The sequence below is a fragment of the Rhinatrema bivittatum genome, chromosome 12 (genome assembly GCF_901001135.1).
Source record: "Rhinatrema bivittatum chromosome 12, aRhiBiv1.1, whole genome shotgun sequence".
Classification (NCBI taxonomy): domain Eukaryota; kingdom Metazoa; phylum Chordata; class Amphibia; order Gymnophiona; family Rhinatrematidae; genus Rhinatrema; species Rhinatrema bivittatum.
The window spans coordinates 12,860,341-12,877,410 of record NC_042626.1 but is presented as its reverse complement, the minus strand read 5'-3'; the positions used below and the strand labels follow the sequence as shown (position 1 = coordinate 12,877,410).

Below are 17,070 nucleotides of genomic sequence, written 5' to 3'. Positions count from 1 at the left end.
CGAGCGGCCAATCAGGGGCCCTGACACTGCAGAGTGAAAGCGCGAAGGTGACGCCAGAGGCCTGGCAAGCCGGTGAGGGAGGTGGCTTCTTGTGACAGGTGCTCATGTGATAAAGACACTTTCTCCCGGGAGTTGTGGTGCTGCATCCTGCCCAGAGCCTGCGGCGTCCCCACTCTGTGTGCGATGGGACTGGGTAAGAGAGTGCATCCTTCCCAGGGCTTGTGGAGTGTAAGAGCGTATCCGTGGCTGTGACACAGTAAATGATTGGAATCAGAACTGTGCACGGTGGAGCACTGCTCAGTTGACGTGCGACTTGCTGGTTAGGCACTGGGGACTAAGGGGGTTGCCTGCTTGGCAAAGGCAGACAAGGATTGAACGTTTACGCTATTACAATGCACCTAACCTGCTGGGTTTCCCATTGGGGGGTGAGTTTTGTTATGATAGAGCAACCCATAGGAAGGCATTTGTCTCGTGTGCCTGTTTCGAGAAGTTCCTAAGATTTGCCATACTCTGACTAAAGGTCCATCATGCTTAGTATCCTGTTTCCAGCAGTGGCCAGTTCGGGTTGCAAGTACCTGGCAGGATCCCAGAAGATTCCACGCTGCTTATCCCAGGGATAAACAGTGGATTTCCCTTAATAAGGGATCACCTTAATAATGGTTTATAGACGTTTCCTCTAGGAGCTTGTCCAAACCATATTTTTAAACTCAGATAAACTAACAGCTTTCACCACATCCTCTGGCAGCAAATTCAAGAGCTTAATTATACATTGAGTAAAACTTCATTACATGTCCCCCTAGTGTTTGTACCTGTACTTTTGTGTTTAATTGTTCCATTTTCCCCTCCGGTTAGAGCTCTAATCTCTACCCTTTCCTTTTAGGAAGCATTTCATCTTTCTTTCTTTTTTTTTATCATTTTAGTTGCACTTCTCTGTACCTTTCCTAATTCTGCTATATCTTTTTGAGATATAGTGACCAGAACTGTACACAATAACACCGGCTTATTAGGAGTGAAACTACTACAACCTTATAATTCTCAACCAACACTAAGATCTCAAAATAAAGGACTATTGACTATTCCCACAATACAGAGCACACATCTGATGCAAATAGAGATTGGTTGTTTTTCATAGCAGGTCCAATGCTCTGGAATTCTCTGCCTGAGACGTTATGTATTTTACCAGATAGAGAGTTAAAAACATGGTTATTCAAAATGCATATAATTTAACTTAAAACATCAGAATATACAGAGCCACAAAATCAAGAAAGACAAAAGATAGTAATTGAATCATGAAGAATAAAGCAAACGAGAGAATGTAAGATTCTCAAAACAACCCACTGAATAAGATGTGAAAATTAAGAACATAAGAAATTGCCATGCTGGGTCAGACCAAGGGTCCATCAAGCCCAGCATCTCGTTTCCAACAGAGGCCAAACCAGGCTACAAGAACCTGGCAATTACCCAAACACCAAGAAGATCCCATGCTACTGATGCAATTAATAGCAGTAGCTATTCCCTAAGTAAACTTGATTAATAGCCATTAATGGACTTCTCCTCCAAGAACTTATCCAAACCTTTTTTGAACCCAGCTACACTAACTGCACTAACCACATCCTCTGGCAACAAATTCCAGAGCTTTAATTTTTCTGTACTACCTGCCTTATGTACTAGATCAATTATAAATATGTACTAGAAAATTTAACCTGATATTAATGCCTGTCTAGGAATACCACCCTGTAACCAATCTTTGTTTGTTTGTTAAGTTATAACTATGAATGTCACTTTGTAAACGATTGTAAACTTTGTAAACGATTGTAAACTTTGTAAACGACGGTATATAAAAAATCTAAATAAATAATGTGATTGCACCTGCAGCGATACAGAGGCAATATTGAGAAGAGGCCGGTGGCACCTTATAGACTAACCAATTTATTGAGGCAAGAGCTTTCAAGGACAGACTCCACTTCATCAGAGGCAATATTTATTTAAAAGTTTTTGTATACTGACCCTACTGCAGTAATGATCGGGGTGGTTTACAGTATTACATTCATAATCTAATAAAATAAACAAAAACAGTTGTTGCATTTACAAGAATGAAAAATATAGTAAAACTGCATTCATAAGCAAATTCCATAGTGGTGCTTCAGCATACAAGTACATTTGGAAGGTAATTCCTAGCTTTGTTTGCTTTCTTGGCTGCTGCCATACACTGAGCAAAGGGTTTCAACATATCCACTATGATGCCTCAGTCCTTTTCTTGAGTGGTGACTCCTAATGTGGAACCTTGCTCTTCCCTAAATATATGGTGATATAAAGCCAGGACTGGCAATGGAGGGTAAAGTGGCTTGCCCAAGGTTACAAGGAGCAACAGCAGGACTTGAACGCTGGTCTCCTGGTTCATAGTCCACTGCTCTAACCACTAGGCTACTCCTCCACTTGAGGATCAGCGTATCCTGAAAATATGGAATCAGTTCATAAACCTAGCACTGGGACATGGGCTCCCTGTATCTTGGAGGCTGTTTTTCCTGACCAGTTCTAATAACCAAGGGTAAAATAGCATCTCTTTCTCTCTTTGTCAGTGTGATTAGATACTTATAGCTAGGAGGCATCCTTCCTTAGGATATGCTAGGAGGCAGACAGCAACTCCTCCCCACTAGAATTTTATGGAACTGGAAGGGAAGAGCTCGTGCACGTTTCTGAGCAGGGATGCAGTCGCCCGTCCGTACTAATGAGAGAAACACAATTCTTCTGCCTCCCACAGTAGAGCAGTATTGTGCTGCACTCTGCAGTTCAAATATATCAGCTCAGAATATCATAGGAAACTTGCTGGGCAGGCCGAATCTTTTTCTGCCATCATTACTGTGTTACTATGTAAGGAAACTCTAGGGACAAGACCATTTGTACATGTGGAGCCAAAGTCATACATGAAATAGTTTAGTAATAAAGGTAAAGATTAGATTCAAAGGTACAGAGGCCTTATTTTGGAGCTATTCAATATTGTCTCTGGTCATATCTGGACCAAGTGCCACTAGGCTGCCTGGTCTTCTGTAGCCACAGAGCTTTAAGTGAATGTTCACAAAATCATTTATTTTTGAAAATTCCCTTCCATTTTAGATGTAATTACTTTCCAAATGTAAACTCAAAGCAGGTTACTAATTCAGGTAGAAGAAGGTATTTCCCTGCCTCAGTTTGTACCTGAAGCAGTGGAGAGTGACAAGACTTGCTCAAGGTCATAAGGAGCATCCTTGGGAGGGGCAGGATTTGAATCTGTTGCTCTAACTCCTAGGCAGCTTCCAGGTCTGGATTTCCTAACAGGTGCACTAGGCTTGTGCCTAGGGTGCCTCAATTAATTTGGTTTTTTTTTGGGGGGGGGGGGCGTGCAGGGCTGGGTAGCACAATTCCTTCTCCGTGGACCTCTCATCCAGTCACTGTTTCTTCTCTTTCCTCAAGGCTTATACAGCAATTGTCCTCATTTTTTTGTGGAAAGTGTTAATTTCTCTGTCAGCTTCAGGCAATCTATCAGGCCGATACAGTAAAATCAGCAGGAAAGCCGAGGCGAGCGCCCGCTCTCCCAACGCGCGCCCAGGCCATTCTCCTGGGCGCGCGATCCAGTATTTAAATGAGGGCCCGCGGTAAAAGGAGGCGCTAGGGACACTAGTGCGTCCCTAGCGCCTCCTTTTTGACAGGAGCGGCGGCTGTCAGTGGGTTTGACAGCCAACGCTCAATTTTGCCGGCGTTGGTTCTCAAACCCGCTGACAGCCACGGGCTCGGAAAATGGACGCCGGCATAATTGAGCATCCATCTTCCGACCTGCGGGCCGCGGGCCAATTTTTTTTTTTTTTTTAAATTTTGGGGCCTCCGACTTAATATCGCTATGATATTAAGTCGGAGGGTGTACAGAAAAGCAGTTTTTTTCTGCTTTTCTGTACACTTTTCCGGTGCCGGCAACAATTAACACCGGCCTTTGGGCAGGCGTTAATTTCTGAAACTAAAATGTGCAGCCTGTTTATGTCTTCTGTCTTGGTATTTTGCAATGCAGTCTTACTTCCCCGACCCTGAATAGAGTAGTGAGGTGACTGCTGGTCCACTCAAGTACCTGGCAGTAAAGGTTTATCTCTTCCTTACCCTCCCTAAATCTATTACAAAGCTAAACAAACAGGTGAAATGGCTGAGAGACACTCGGGCACATCCCCTCCCCTCACCCCCTCTCCTTTCACTTCACAGAGCTGAAAACAAACAGCAATGGAATTGACTTGTGTGCTGGTTCCCACCTCATCCTTTGCTCAGTTTGCACAGAGCGGGTGGATAGCAGCCTGCTGCTTGACCTTTAGATATCTGAGCCCACTCAGATGTTACCTGCACTCGTATTTTCTTGGAAGGCAGAGGCAGCTTTATTCTGTACTTCTTTACAGCACTGAAAGAACAATGTTCTGCCAGAGACTCCCGTCAGAAGCCCAAGGTCATTGCCTGCTGCCTGTGTTGTCCAGTATTTAGCCATGGGCGATTTGTTCATTTTTCTGTTTGAACTTAAGAACATAAGAAGATGCCATACTGGGTCAGACCAAGGGTCCATCAAGCCCAGCATCCTGTTTCCAACAGAGGCCAAAACCAGGTCACAAGTCCCTGGCAATTACCCAAACACTAAGTCTATTCCATGTTACTCATGCTAGTAATAGCAGTGGCTATGTGAGAGGGAATGACATATACAGGGCTGGCGGAAGCACTAGGCAAACTGGGCGAGGACCTAGGGTGCCAGGGTCCCAGGAGCGGCAGCAAGAGGGAGGAGACAGCCGCTGCCGCGGTGGCGGTAATGGAAGCCATTTGTATCCTGCCAGCTGGTGCCAAGTTGCCATTACTGCCACCATGGCAGCAGCTGTCTCATCTCTCTTGCTACCGACTGACGAGCGACCCGCCCGTCCTCCTCACCTAACCCAACTTGCACCACCCTCACCCCTCCGTCGTCCTGCCGTTAGGGAGCAGGGCCACGGGGTTGTGGGGGTGCAAGGCAGAGGTTTGCCTCGGGTGCCTAATACCCTTGCACTGGCCCTGGTCATACATTCGTATGTATGCATTTGTGTATTGCTGATATTCTGTGCATGTGACCAGGATAATTATAGTGTGACATAAGAGAAAGGGAGATCATCCTCAAAAGAGAAACTGGAATTAAAATTGAAGAATAAGGACAGGGGCAAAGTAAGACTAGAAAGCCAGAGAGAGAGAGAGAGAGAAGAAGCGTGCGTGCGCTTGGATAAATATGTCCATGGTTTACAATCGAATATCTAGCTCCAGATTTCTAAGAACTAGTGCGCAGGATGTTTCTGCAAACCCTGATTATCAGCAAAAGCCATCAGCCTGCTGAGTGAGCTAAGTTGCCGCATCCTGCCTGCCGGGTGTGTAGCGTCCCACTGAAGGATTTTACTGTGCACACATGCGGGATGCAGCCTTCCTCCTCGCTGTCCTGCAGGGGGGCTCGGGGTCTCCACCCCCCATCCTTGCTGAACCAAAGCTTGGTATCGGGGAAATTTAAAAATTGAACCCTTTCCTGGGCCTTCCCCCTTCCAGATGCCTCTTGCCCCTTCCATGGGGTATGAAGTCGAAAGAGAGCAGGAGCATATCCCCAGTCCTTCCTGCTGTGCACTGCTGGCTCCTGATGCGAGCCAGCAGCATTGCGTTATGAAACCATACGGCCTGCAGCACCAGCAGGACAGGAACGAGTGAGGATTGCTCCTGCTTCATTTGGACTTTGGAGACCCCAAGGAAGGGGTGGGAGGTTTCAGTTTTTAGTGGCAGGAGACCTGGCCGCCTGCTGTTTTTGAAACGAAACGAAAACCCAGCAAATGTCGTTAGGGTTTTTGTTTTGTTTCAGTTTGAAACAACATGTAACAAAGTAGGCTGATTTGTTGCCTCACTCATGTCATTTCCAAAAGATTGCACACCCCTGTGTTAAACTGCTAAGTCCTTGGAGGTGATGGTCTTTCAGCAGCACTCCTGACCTTCCCCTGCATCCCTGAGAGCCAACACAAAGAACTCCATAGATCATCACAAAGAATTCCCCAAAGAATTCTTCAACTTTAACTCCTTGGCAGCCCAAAAGTACAAAATGCAATTCCCAACCTCCTGACAGTCTTAAAAGCTATAATCAACCCCACACAGAAGTTATCTGCCTCTGCCTATATTAGGCTATGTATATTGTATTTCTTTGTTTAACCCCATATATTCATTCCAAGTTATTCTTCCTGTTCTCTGTAAGACATTTGCTTGTCACTGTTATTGTTCAAAATGTAAACCGAATTGATCAATAATTCTGTTATTGGAAAGTCGGTATAGAAAAAACTTTAAATAAATAAATAAATAAAGTAGTGTGCTTGCCATGTTAGTCCATTTGAATGCATAGAAATAAAGTTGAATAAATGAAATAACACTAGGCGCTGTCTCTTTAGTGGATTAACGATGTTTCTTGAGTAGCTTTTGGGCCCTGCATTCCCTTCATCAAGTTAAAGTCATTGATGATGATATCTACATTATGATGGTGGTGGGAAAAGGGAGGAGGTCCGCCCTATTAACTAACCTCTGACACCATGAGCTGATTTTGGCCCCAGCCTGAGGATTGTTTTCTGCTGTTTTATATCCCTGCTCAACTTACTGTAGTCCTTAGCCTGAGGCCGCGCACCTCTGCTTCTTTCAGGACTCTAAATCCAACCGCTAGGGGTGACTTTTGCATAATCAGGCCGATGCAATACCGTGCGCTCAGGCTAGCGCACAGATTAACCCGTGGCTGGACGCACGTCCATAACCCCTTATGCAGTAAGGCAAATAGCGCTTCCAAAACGCGCATCCAAACCAGCGCAGAGCTAATAGCACTCATCGCATGCCGTTTATTTATTTATTTAGTGCTTTTCTATACCGACATTCATGATACAGATCAGATCATATCGGTTTACAAGGAACAGGGGGTTATAATATTAACATAGAGGAAAAGGCAAAAGTTACAATAAAACAAGGGTACTGGAACTGGGGAGAGGAGAAGCCAGTAGCAGAAGGTAACTCGGTAACTATAACAAATCATTTACAATGTCTGAATGGAGTGCATTGAATAGAAGGCATTAGTATATGAACTGTGGCATAGCTGGGACGGGCCTGGGTTAGGGGAAGGCTTGTTGAAACAGCCAGGTCTTGAGTTTTGCCCTGAACGTCAACAGGCAGGGTTCCTGCCTGAGATCCGGGGGAATAGCATTCCAGGTGGCTGAATGATGGGTGGATTTGGTTGGAGGGGCGTGCAGAGATCCTTTGTAAGCTTCTCTGATAGGTCTTGAAGAGGTGTGGAGTCTGAGTGGGAATCGCAGGTCGATGGGGACCTGGTTGTGAATGGTTTTGTGAATGATGGTGAGGAACTTGTGTAGGATTCTGAAGCTTACAGGTAGCCAGTGCAGATTTCTGAGGATGGGCGTGATGTGGTCTCTTCTGTTGGTATTTGTTAGGATTCTAGCGGCCGCGTTTTGAATCATCTGAAGAGGTTTGGTGGATGAGGCGGGGAGGCCTAGCAGAATAGAGCTGCAATAGTTTATCTTGGAGAATACAATGGCCTGGAGGACAGTTCTGAAGTCATGAAAGTGCAAGTTGATGAGTTCTTTTTTACTCAACGCACAATTAAACTCTGGAATTTGTTGCCAGAGAATGTGGTTCGTGCAGGTAGTATAGCTGTGTTTAAAAAAGGATTGGATAAGTTCTTGGAGGAGAAGTCCATTACCTGCTATTAGGTTCACTTAGAGAATAGCCACTGCCATTAGCAATGGTTACATGGAATAGACTTAGTTTTTGGGTACTTGCCAGGTTCTTATGGCCTGGATTGGCCACTGTTGGAAACAGGATGCTGGGCTTGATGGACCCTTGGTCTGACCCAGTATGGCATTTTCTTATGTTCTTATGTTCTTATGTTCTATCAGCTATTCCCCCCATTATGTAAAAAATAACCGTGCACTCGATGCGCACATTTTTACTCTCAGAAATTAAGGCCGGCCCTGAAGCTGTCATCAAGGAGCCCCAACAGTTAATAGAAAAGCAGAACATGCTGCTTTTTTGTAGTTCCTCTGACTTAATATCATGCAGGAACTGAAAAAAAAAAGTAACATAAAAAATATTTTTTTAAAATGTCTTGCCAGCAGTCAGGTTAGGAAAACAGAGGCTCAATTAACGAGCGTCCATTTTCCTAACTCACGCGCACAGCCACCTCTCCCGGGCGCCCAATGCTGAGGAGGGGCTGGGGGCGTACAATTTCCCCCATGAAGTTAGTAAGCAGCACATTTAAAACAAATCAGAGAAAATTATTTTTCATTCAACCCATAATTAAGCTCTGGAATTCTTTGCCAGAGGATGTGATTAAGGCAGCTAGCTGGGTTTAAAAGAAGGTTTGGATAACTTCCCGGAGAAGTCCATAAACTGCTATTAAACTGCTCTCCCTTCTCTCCCCACCTCCCCTCAGGAGGTGCTGTGAATTTTGCTTCCAGTCCCAGCTGCTCTGGGATGCAGAAGAACTAAACCTGGAACCCACCTGCCCCAGACCCTCCACGTGGCAGGGTGCAGCACAGACACTGACGGGCCGATGCAATAAGACGCACATTAAAATGGGCACTCGTGATTCTGCTCCAGGCAAGCACTAAAGAAGTCCCAGAACTTATTACGTATGTGCGATATGGCTGGAGAAATATGAGAAGGGTTATTGTCGTCCTCTTAGAAGCTGTCTCCCTGGCTGCCTAAATGCGGTGACCCTTGGTTCAAACTGTGAAATTCGAACACATTTTTCACTCAAATAACTCAGGCTGACTATAACATATTCGGTATTTTTATTGATTATCAAAATAAGCGGATGTTTTCGTTTCAGTATTGTGAAGATCACTTTAATTTTAAGGTAGCAGATTTTTTTACACTGTCTTCAATTAGGTAGCTTTATTGCTTAAGAACTGAAAACCAATACGATGACCCACTTGACCGGACCGTTTCAAAGAATGTGGCAGCTGTTTTCAGGGAGGAAGCAGTCATTGGCGAGCTTATATACGTTTCTTAATTCAGTCACTTTGTATTTGTTGTTCTAGCAGAATTTAGATGATGATGATGATGATGCTGTCTCTGGTATTCATGGGGTTTCTGCCAATAGCTCTTCGATAATATTAAGAGAACAATATCTTCGAATTGCTCATAGATGAATCATTTTCCCCTTACAGGTGCATCAGTTGAAACTGGGTCTGAAATGTGCCGAACCAGAAGCTACACTGTGCCATGGGCTGTGGGATTGCCCCCTTATTCGTGAATTTTGGGGAAAAATTTAAGCAAGCTATGTGGGAAATGGGGATTTAGGTGCCAAATCAAGCAGCTTTTTGTTTCTTAGGCCCTCCCCCCCGATGATAGTGAATGCAACAGATTCGAGAACATGTTTTTTTGTTAACGGGGATCTGCTTTGCAAGGAAGTGTGTCATGGCCATGTTTGCTCCTCCGAACTGTTGGATCTCTTGACGTTAGGATGCAGGGCCTGGTCCGTTTTCCTTAGAGTATGGGGTGCATGCAGGAAGAGGCTGCCTGTTCAGTGCTCGTGTCTGTGAATTAGATGAACGCCAGCACTTGACATGTGCTGCTGCTGTTGCGCTATGTTTATGTCACTGCCATTGTATAGCGCTCCGCTGTGAAGGAACCTAGGGAGGAGGGTTATGTGGGGACGTTGGCATTATTGCTGGCTGTATTCATTGCTGGAGTTAACAGTGTTTTGTACGATATGAAAGGAAGAAAAGATATTTGGGGGAAGAAAAGGGCGCACGTATTGAGAGCCCGTTTTCCCTAACACTCGCACAGCCACGTCTCCTGGGCGTCCGATGCAATATTTTAACGAGCTACTGTGTTAAAAAGGACGTGCCAGGGAAGAATTGTGCATCCCGAGTGCTTAAATGCATCGGGCGCCCAGGAGACGTGGCTGTGCTCCCTCGATAACAACGGGCGCTCAATACGAGCGTCCGTTTTATCCTGCTTCAGGTCGATTTCGCCCAATAGACATGCCCAGTAGCAAGGGGCAAAGTCGACCTGAAGTGTGTATAATGGGCGTCCAGAATTTATTTATTTTTTTTTACATCAAACCTTTATTCTTAAACACCGCAAGCAGTAGATTTAATTATCGCAACAATGCTAAGTAAGAGGAACCACAGAGAAACATAGAAGTGATGGCAGAAAAGGACCAAATGGTCCATCCAGTCTTCCCAGCAAGCTTATGGTAGCATCTGCCACGCTGTGCAGGTTACCCCCATGCTTATCAGTTTCCCACACTGGAAAAGTCAGGGGCCTTGTTGGTTGCTGACTGAATCTAATTCCCCTTTTCCTCTTTTCCCCTTTCCGTTGAAGCAGAGAGCAATGATGGAGTTGCATCAACAGTATGAAGGCTTATTGGTTAAGGGTAGTAACTGCCCCACCAGCAAGTTACCCCCTCTGGTCTTTAGGGATCCACAGTGTTTATCCCATGCCTCTTTGAATTCCTTCACTGTTCTCTTCTTCACAACCTTCTCTGGAAGGGCATCCACCACCCTCTCCATGAATAAATATTTCCTGACGTTGGTTCTGAGTCGTCCTCCCTGGGGTTTCTTTTCGTGACCCCTAGTTCTACTGATTTCTTTCCCATTAATTTGTAATGAACCCTTGACTCGCACACTGACTTAACACCAGCTCCGGGGCTGGAGTTAATTTTGCCGCATTAAATCCATCGATTTTCTGCATTGGGGAGGGGGGGAGGTAATAGTTAATCGCCTCATCTACGTGGAAGTTACATGTGATGACCACTATCGGCTACGTGTTTGGGCGGGCGTTTTGGGGCTCCATGATCTCCTTATTGCATCGGGTGCTAGTCTAGCGTGTCCAAAATGCACGTCCAACCGTGTGTAAACCCGAGCGCTAGGTTGGGCGTGCTTCCTTGCGTCGGCCTTTCTGACCCTTTTCTAAACACGGCTCTTTCCTGAGGAACCAGGGAGGGCAGCGAAATATAAAGCAGAGCAGCAGCAATGCCTCTCGGACTTGGTTGTCGTTTGGCCCAGCTGCCGATGAAAAAGGATTGCCCCACCTGGGGTGGCTTTAGGAGAGTGCGGGCTCCAGGGCAAACCGAGCACAGCTTTGTACAATTGCCAGTCTCGTATGCTGTCCTCTGCCCGCCTTATTGCAAATCCTGGAGTTTTGTGAGAATTCTGATTGCAAGGAGCTCTTGATAAAAGAGCTCCTTGCTCCCGGTGACTGTAAGGACGGCCTTCCATCTCCCTGGGCCCTAGTTCTGGAGCAGCCTTCCTGGGTTTGTTGCGGCATGGTCTGTCCGTGCGCGCCCACATCCCCACGCTCAAGTCCCACCTAAAGATCCATCCTGGTAAGGTTGCTTGCAAATCTTAAAACCTTGGTCCTTTCAACAAGCCTGTGGTCCTTAATTTTAATTTTACACATATCCATGCTTTTTTTTTGTAATATTGTATTCCATTTTATTTATCGCTGTCTGTTTTTTTGTTTGTTGGGGTTTTTTTTTGGCTTTCTGTCCAGATTCAATTATTTTAATTCTGCAAGAGTTATAAACGATTTTTGATAAAGTACATTATTACTTGATAAAGGCTTTGTGCGTGTCTACATTTTCTATATGTGCATTCAGTGGCTGATTCTTGCTTTAAAATTTAGACTGTGTTTCCTGCTTGGGAAATTCAAAGTTAAAAAAAAAACTATATATATATATATATATATTTAATTTATATATATATATATATATATATATATATATATATATATAGTCTTCGGCCTACAGACTGTCCTCGCCCTCCACTAACCTCAAAAAGAAATGTCTCTGTCACCTTCAAATAGTCTAAGAACCCACCAAGGCAGCAGATATGAACTCCCTTCACCCCTCCTCTCTCTGCCCAACCCCACCACCCTTTTCCCGTACGCGCCGGGGAGCGACTCTTATAATGATCGGAAACCCCACCGCAGTGGCTCAAGCAAGACCATGTCTCAAGTCACACAGGAACCGGTGGCGTCACTTCCCACCCCACGCTGGCTAATCAGGGGAGGAGTACTCTGAAGTGGAATACTTAGAAAAGGTTGCTACACCTCGGTCCCCAACCACACTATTTCTACACACACACACTCACTGCTTCTCAGAGAGAGTGCTCCTGTCCCACCGCCTAGCATTTCTGTAGGGCTTCTGCCAGATGCAAAAAGGAGAGAGGCCCTGCCCTGTGGAGCTTACCCAGGGGGGGACAGCAAAGAGGTTTCAGGAAATGTATTTATTACTGGTCAAAGTCCAGAAGGCAATGAACAGGAAGAACCAATTTTTTCCTCGAGGGTTGAAGCATCAAATACACCTTTTGTAAGGCAGGCTTCTCTGAGAAAAAAATCTCAATGGAAGAGAATTTTATCAGAACAGAACAAAGCATGTAAAGGTCCCCACACCAAGACCCATCCGGTCTAGCCTCTTTCATGCAGGCCTTTTTACTAAGCATGTTTCCCATGAAAACACAGAATGGGAGAAAAGCTTTAGTAACTAGTCTCCTAAGAGCCTTACGCTTTGGCCACTAGTGAAATGATAGCCAATGCCTTCAAGAGGAGTAATAATATCTCTACACCCACAGCCTAACAACGGCTGGATGGCAACCTTCTGAAGCAGCTGGCGTCAGCATCCAGTTGCATCCGGTAATACCAACAAATAAGGCATTGCAGTCATCCGGGAAGTAACCAAGACGGGAATAACAGTAGCCAAATCTGACAAATTCAATTGTCAGACAAGCCAAAATTGTGCAAAGGCAGCCCATAACAACAAACGATATGCCATATTGGATCAGACCAAGCCCAGTATTCTGTCTCCAAGTCACAAGTAACCTGGCAAGTACCCAAACATTAAATAGATCCCATACTACTAATGTCAGCAACAAGCAATGGCAATTCTCTATTGATTAATAGCAGTTTATGGACTTCGCCAGGAAGTTATCCAAACTTTTTTTTAAAACCCAGCTACACTAAAAGCCTTAATCATATCCTCTAGCAAAGAATTCCAGAGCTTATTTATGGGTTGAATGAAAAATAATTTTCTCCAATTAGTTTTAAATGTGCTACATGCTAACTTCATGGAGTGCCCCCTAGTCCTTACCGATTCACATTTACCCATTCAAGTCCTTTCATGATTTTGAAGACCTCTGTCATATCCCCCCCTCAGCCATCTCTTCTCCAAGCTGAACAGCCATAACCTCTTTAGCCTTTCCTTATAGGGGAGTTATTTGGTCACCCTTCTCTGTACTTTCTCCAGTGCAACTATATCTTTTTTGACATGCGGCAACCAGAATTGCATACAGTACACAAGGCATAGACTAACCATTGAGCAATACAGAGGCATTATGTTTTATTTTTTTAACTATTTTTCTCATTTTATCAAAGTTTTCCTTTTGAAGGTTTAGTGCTAGGGACGTGGATTTACTTATTTCCCCCATGCCAGTCATTAATTCAAATTTGATCATTTTATGATCACTATTGCCAAGTGACTCCACCATCATTACTTTTCTCACCAAATCCTGTGCTCCACTGGGCATTAGATTGCAAATTGCTTCCTCTCTTTTCAGTTCCTGAACCAATTGCTCCATAAAGCTATCATTTGTTCCATCCAGGAACTTTATCTCTCTAGCATGTCCCAATGAAACATTTACCCAGTCAGTATTGGGGTAATTGAAGTCTCCCATTATTACCGCACTACCAATTTGGTTAGCTTCCCTAATTTCTCTTAGCATTTCACTGTCCATCTCACCATCTTGACCAGGTGGACGGTAGTATACCCCTATCACTATAATCTTCCCCGACACACAAGGGATTTCTACCCATAAAGATTCAAGTGTGCATTTAGTCTCATGCAGGATGTTTATCCTGTTGGACTCTATGCCATCCCGGACATAAAGCGCCACACCTCCTCCCGGGTGCTCCTCTCTGTCACTGCGATATAATTTGTATCCCGGTATAGCACTGTCCCATTGGTTATCCTCCTTCCACCATGTCTCTGAGATGCCAATTAAGTCTATGTCATCAATCACTGCTATACATTCTAATTCTCCCATCTTACTTCTTAGACTTCTGGCATTAGCATACAAACATTTCAAAGTGTGTTTTTTGTTTGTATTAACAGCCTGTTTTTCAGTTGTCAGGGATAATTTGGAATCTTTTAGCTCAGGTGATTCTTTACTTATAGGCACATGGGCTACTTTTGCTTTTATTGGAACCTCTCTGTTGGGCTGCCTTAACTCTCCTGCTTCGTTAGGATCCCTTGAAGATACCTCCCTCCTTGGGCTGCTGAGCAACTGTCAGCTTTCCTGTTAGAGCAGCTTTTAAACTAGAACAATCTGCTAGTGCGCATGGAAATATGACTCCATATTCAAATTCAAGTCCAATGTGAGACCAAGATTAGGGAGCTTTGCTTTTAAAGAGCGATCCATTTCGTCATTCAGCATGTGAGCCCCTCCCCCTGCCTTCTGTGTTTGTTTTGCCCGCTTGAAGTACTTCTGGGTTTTTGGTTTGTTTTTTTTAGGATTTAACTTTTATTTACAGTCCTCCACTGCAAGATGTTATTTAAACATGGGTTTAATAAATTAGGAAAACAGGAAATTTTCCAGTCCCCTTGCCCAGTGTTTTGATGTAAACATTAAAGGGGAGAGAACAGAGCCCTGTAGCACCCAACATATCAGAGGCCATGGAGACGAGCAGGATTCACAACCTGCTGGGATTTTCTTTTCAGAAAAGACAAAGCTGCTTAAAGACCAAACTCCTGCCTCATCCCTTCTTCCCCAACCCTGATCCTGCTCGCTGCTCTAACAAAATATTATGGTCGAAGGTCAGCAGTCTGATATTCATCTTTAATAGAAGGGGACAGGGACGTTTCTAATACCCAATGCACTCCCATCTAACAAAGCCACCGTTTCTGCATGGCCAGAGCTACGAGATTGTAAAAAAAAAAAATCATCCCACATCTTCTGTGGGATTTGTAATCACTCATTCAGTCACCTTTGTAAAAATGGGGTGTTAAACACAGGCCTAATGTTGTCTAAATTGTTTCAAGCCAAGTGAAGGATTTAAGGATGAACAGCCACCTTCTTTAAGGAACCAGTGGATCAAAATGTTCTTTTTGCAGTTATAAGGATTCAAAAACATGCAGGCAGAGATGGGACAGGGGGATAAGGAAGTTTTTCTAGTGCAAAGAAAACACTATTTGACATCTTCTGAAGAGGTGTGAGTGGGGGGGGGGACAGAAACGATGGCATTACTGCTGACCTCTAGGGACGGCAATGTTGCTTACCTGTTCTAGGTGTTCTCCGTAGATAGTGGGACGTCATCCAACGGCACCAAGGTAGAACTCAGAAAAACTGAGGTGAAGTTTCTCTATGGCAAGCTAATCTTTCACTGTGAAGGGAGGTGGCTGAGATTGTGGGGCCGATTTGTCCTGCATTCTGCAGAGAACACCTGTCACAGGTAAGCAACATTGCGGATAATCTGTCTCCAAGGGTTGCATGTACGTAATGCTACAGTAACGTGCTTTGAAGTGCCTGAAAAGTGGAATATTCATTGTGGATATCCTGAAAACCTGACTGTCCCCAGGACAGGTTTGGGAACCACTGATCTACTCCAATTGTTTAACTTATACCATTTTTTTTTTTTTTTTTTTTTTTTTAGGAGTGGGGACTACTCTGCCATTTTCCATCTTCTATGTAATTGCTACAATTTTAAATTTCATGCTGACTTGACTTGTCCCTCCCACTGCAGCCGACATGGCAAAACAATGGTGTCAGGGGACCACAAACTGTTTTGTAGTTCTGCACTGGATTTATATTAAAGAATAATTTTAGTTGCTTTGTGAGTGGCTATTCATCCGCTCCAGTGTGTGTGAGACCCACTTAGATAAGCCATTTGGGACAAAAATGTAGGATACTTGTACACAGTATAGTATTCAGCATATGTAATCAGTGCTAGATAAATGCTCTAATATGAGCCTCTAGACCAGGAGTGGGCAAGTCCGGTCCTAGAGGGCTGCAAACCAGTCGGGTTTTCAGGATACCCCTAATGAATATGCATGAAATAGATTTGCATACAACTGAGGCAGTGTGTGTATGCAGGTCTCTCTTATGCATATTCATTAAGGATATCCTGAAAACCCGACTGGTTTGCAGCCCTCGAGGACCAGAATTGCCCACCCCTGCTCTAGACTGTAGCCTAGTGGTAACTTACCTATGCTGTTAGAAAAATGGTACTGGGCACATGCTCGCCCATTAATTACAATATAATGCAGGTGTTAAGTGCTCAACTCCATGGCAAGGCACTCAGCATAGCTCTCTGCTTCAACGGAGGTGGGGGGGGTGAAATGAAGAAGAGAGGATTTATATTCAGACAACAACCAACAATGACTGAATTGCACAGGCTGGGTAAACAAATAAGCGTGGGAGTAGCTTGCTTATTGAGGCAGTTACTACCCCTAACCAGTTAAGCAAGATACTTCACTTAGATGCAGCTCCAGCACTGCTCTCTACATTAATGGCAGGGGGGTGGAAGGGAATTGGAACCAAAAGGTTACTAAGGGCCAAAGAGTAAGTTAAGTATGAGAAAAAAACAAGTGTGAAAGCTTGCTGGGCAGACTGGTCTTCTGCTGCCGTCATGTCTATGTTTCTATATAACACAGAGCAAGATCAAATGGCAGGGCGACAAGGTTGATATTATCTGCCATTGAATTTGGTGGCTCGCTTATCAGCGAGGATTGGAAGATAGTGGATGTAATCTATAACCACTCCAGCACTGGTGTTTAACATGATAAAGGAAAACTCAAGACAACTTCTGTTCACTCCCTGGCCAAAATGAATGGGCAGCCTTTGGAGAGGGCGGAAAGTCCTTCACCCCTTGCCAGCTTGACCAGTAACCCAAAGTGGGCTGGTATCATTTTAATTTTTCATATAGCTTGGAAGCCCAGCCCCCATCCAAAGCTAAGTGAATAGGAAAGTCCCTCCACTTTTAAAGTATATTCCCAGAGAATAGCATCAGACAACAGGCAAA

General features: G+C 44.4%; 1 long non-coding RNA gene across 1 annotated transcript; it reads left to right on the top strand.

The window, feature by feature from the left end:
• The first annotated feature begins 38 nt into the window (after positions 1-38).
• LOC115073981 lies at positions 39-15,879 on the top strand. The gene is made up of 3 exons (XR_003852166.1): positions 39-193; positions 15,338-15,501; positions 15,703-15,879. It is a non-coding gene; the product is annotated as an uncharacterized LOC115073981 (long non-coding RNA).
• The last annotated feature ends 1,191 nt before the right edge of the window (positions 15,880-17,070 follow it).